We start from the raw sequence: 4072 nt of genomic DNA on the forward strand, positions 1-4072 counted from the left end.
CTACAACTCAAGCTCTTAGTAAGCCACTCATTTGTTGTGGCTATGTGACATCCCTCCTATGTGTCTATGTGATGGGACAGTAAAAAGACTGAGAAATATTGCATTACCTATGACACTTTCCAGAAGAGAAGATTTACCTCCCTTTTTCCCATGCAAAAGGGGAGGAGTGGTTCTGAGTCCCATCAAGAATACAAATAAGGCAGGTTCTCTTACAACGACCACCTAAGAGTTGCTCTGGAAGAAGCGACAACCTTGCCTCCTCCTCTCTGCCATCTGCTCAGCAGCCACAAAACAGCAACTATATGCCAGTGCATTTCCATTGATGCTGGCCAGGGTGGTGTCCAGATCGGCAATGCCGGCTGGGAGCTCTACTGCCTGGAACATGGCATCCAGCCCAATGGCCTGATGCCAAGTGACAAGACCATTGGGGGAGGAGATGACTCCTTCAACACCTTCTTCAGTGAGAAAACTGCTGGCAAGCATGTGCTCAGGGCCGTGTTTGTAGACCTGGAACCCACAGCCATTGATGAAGTTCTCACTGGCACCTACCCCCAGCTCCTCCACCCTGAGCAGCTCATCAGAGACAAGAAAGATGCTGCCAATTACTATGCCCGACATCACTACACCATTGGCAAGGAGGTCACTGACCTCGACTTGGACCGAATTTGGAAACTGATGACCAATGCACAGGTCTTCAGGGCTTCTTGGTTTTCCACAGCTTTGGTGGGGGAACTGGTTCTAGGTTCACCTCCCTGCTGATGGAAGGTCCCTCTGTTGATTATGGCAAGAAGTCCAAGCTGGAGTTTTTCATTTACCCAGCCCCCCAGGTTTCCATAGCTGTACTTCAGCCCTACAACTCCAACCTCACTGCCCACACCTCCCTGGCGTACTCTAATTGTGCCTTCATGGTAGACAATGAGGACATCTATGACATCTGTCTTAGAAACCTTGATATTGAGCACCCAACATACTAACCTGAATAGGTTGATAGATCAAGTTGTGTCTTCCATCACTGCTTCCCTGAGGTTTGATGGAGCCCTGAATGTTGATCTGACAGAATTTCAGACCAATCTGGTGCCCTACCCCCACATCCACTTCCCTCTGGCTACATATGCCCCTATCACCTCTGCTGGTAGCAGAGATCTCTAACATTTGCTTTGAGCCAGCCAACCAGGCTGTGAAATGCAACCTTCACCGTGGTAAATACATGGCTTGCTGCCTGTTGTACCATGGCAACATGGTTCCCAAAGATGTCAGTGCTACCACTGCCACCATCAAGACCAAGCGCGCCATCCAGTTTGTGGACTGGTACCCCACTGGCTTCAAAGTTGACATTAATTACCAGCCTCCTACTGTGATGCCTGGTGGAGACCTGGCCAAAGTACAGTGGGCTGTGTGCATGCTGAGCAACACCACAGCCATCGTTGAGGCCTGGGCTCACCTGGACCACAAGTTTGACCTGACGTATACCAAGTGTGCCTTTCCCTGGTATATGGATGAGGGCATAGAGGAAGGAAAGTTTTCTGAGGCCTGTGAGGACATGGCTGCCCTTGAGAAGGATTATGTGGAGGTTGATGTGGATTCTGTTGAAGGAGAGGGAGAAGAAGAAGGAGAAAAATACTAAAGTGAAAATGTCACAAAGGCACTGCTTTTACAGGGAAGTTTATTCTGTTTTAATCATTGAAAAGTTGTGGTCTGATCAATTAATGTGTATGTAGTCATATACAATTACTGACCAATGCTTTAAAAATGGACACTTTGTTACAGACTCAAGCTATCCATTTCTCTGATGGGTTTGAATAAAGTATTTCCTATCTTAAATGAAAAAAAAAATACAAACACAAATGAAGAAGCCGTGAAGCTATGGAGAAAACTTAAATCTATTGTCTTTTTTATAATACCCAAGGAAAAATATTTAATCATAACATGGGCTGAACTGTGCCCCCCAAAATTTGTATATTGAAGTCCTAACCCCCAGTGTCTCAGAATGTGACTATATTTGGAAATACGGTATTTAAAGGAATGATTAAGTTAAAATGAGGGCATTAAGGAGGGCCCTAATCCAATCTGACTAATGTCTTTATGAGAAGAGGAAATTTGGACACACACAGACACCAAGGAGGTTCACACAGAAATAAGACCATAATTAGAGGCAGCAAAAGGGCAGCCATCTGCAAGCCAAGGAGAGGGCCTGAGAGGAAAGCAAACAGTCACCTTGATCCAAGACACCTTGATCTTGGACTTCCAACCTCCAGAACTATGAGAAATAAATGTCTGCTATTTAAGCCACTTAGTCTGTGGTACTTTGTTATGGCAGTCATAGTAAATTAATACAATCACTTACCTTCCAAATCAAGGAAGAACCTAGCATCTATTTCTATTGGATTAAACTAAGTAAATTAATAAGTGAATGGTGATGTTGCCATACTGCCAAGAAACATCAAGACATTTTTCTCTGTAACAAGCCATTCATTAAATACATACATTTTAATTGACTTGACTGAGGGAGAAGAGTAGTGGCATGACCCAGCTTAGATATTTGCAGCATTCAGAAAGGACACAAGAGTCTCTGTGAACTATTCTAACTTCGCTAAATATAAAATGACATTGGTCTAGATGCATCTGTAGGCAAGTCAAGAAATCTGAAATGATGAAGCAGCAGAATTCTGAACCACCGGCTGAGCAGCTGCCTGAATTTCCAGAAGTGAAGAGTTTCTTAAATGAACCATTAAAATTTTATCAAAAGCAGGCCGCAAGATGTCAGAGGAAAATGAGTTTTCACAACTTTAAAACGCATATATTTCGTGTTTGATTTATAAGGAACCAGTTATGTCCATGGTTATTAGAAGCTTCCTATCTTCTGAAATAACATAGCTTAAACACAAAATGTCAAAAACTGAATTTTTCCTGGAAATTACCCTCTGGTATATATTCAGTTTTGGGTGTTGGTGCCATCATCCTCATAGTCACTCGAACACAAATTTCATTTTTGCGTAGATCTAAGAACAAAACCTTCTCTTCCATCGTTTTTATAAAATAGTATCCTGAGATTCTGAGATAACATTTTTAAACTGTCACAATTTGCAACTACTTATCTCTGTGAATCAAAATTATCTTGCCACTGTACAACAAACAAAACTCAGACATAAAAGAATTGCAATGCCGAGGCTAACATAAGACATAACTGTCATCCATAATCTCTATATCAAATTCTTATTCAAACAAGTGTCAGTATTTTCATTGTTTTAATTTATAAAATAATGCATACTAATTAAATTTCCTTTTAATCTAATTTTATATTGGCATGCCACACAGATTTCATTTGGAAAAAATTTCTGCTGCTAAAATTACTTGAAACAAATTATCTCTGTAGAATAAAAAGCAAGGTCCTTGACAAGAGACACAGTAGCATGACCCCACTTAATCTCTTCAGCCCTATCTGTTGCTACTCAGTCACATGTAGATCCCTGAAAACCCATCCTGCTTCTCATCTATCTCCCTTCTGTCATCTTCATCTACAATATTCTTGCTTTTTCACTTCATGTAAGGTTCATCCCTTAAGACTCACTTCATACCTCTCTAAAAAGTCTACCCTGGACCACCAAGGCCCAGTTAAAAGGACCTCTTTCATATGTCCCTTATAAAAATATATGTTTTTGGGGGGGTGGGGGGGTTGTTTTTTGTTTATCTTCAACAGGTAAATTTATTTTTAAGGAAAGAATGTGACAAAAGTTTAGTTTTCAGAAAAAGTGTTCATGAGTCTCTTCTAAAATATCTTTTCTATTTTAATTAAAAAGCTTTAAATTAATAGCTCATCATGAAGTTCTTTCAGTTTGTTTGGTTTTGAAAGTTCTTTTAAAAACTTAGGATAGGGCTTCCCTGGTGGCGCAATGGTTGAGAATCCACCTGTCAATGCAGGGGACACAGGTTCAAACCCTGGTCCGGGAAGATCCCACATGCCGTGGAGCAACTAAGCCCGTGGGCCACAACTACTGAGCCTGCGCTCTAGAAGCCGCGAGCCACAACTACTGAGTCTGCGTGCTACAACTACTGAAGCCCGCATGCCTATAGC

The 4072-nt window shown here is 41.7% G+C and overlaps 1 pseudogene across 1 annotated transcript; it reads left to right on the plus strand.

Moving 5' to 3' along the window:
- The first annotated feature begins 315 nt into the window (after positions 1-315).
- Positions 316-1624, plus strand: LOC307186718 (tubulin alpha-1B chain-like; annotated as a pseudogene). The gene has a single exon. The product of its transcript is annotated as a tubulin alpha-1B chain-like (transcript).
- The last annotated feature ends 2448 nt before the right edge of the window (positions 1625-4072 follow it).

Source organism: Stenella coeruleoalba, assembly GCF_951394435.1.
Source record: "Stenella coeruleoalba genome assembly, chromosome: 5".
NCBI lineage: Eukaryota > Metazoa > Chordata > Mammalia > Artiodactyla > Delphinidae > Stenella > Stenella coeruleoalba.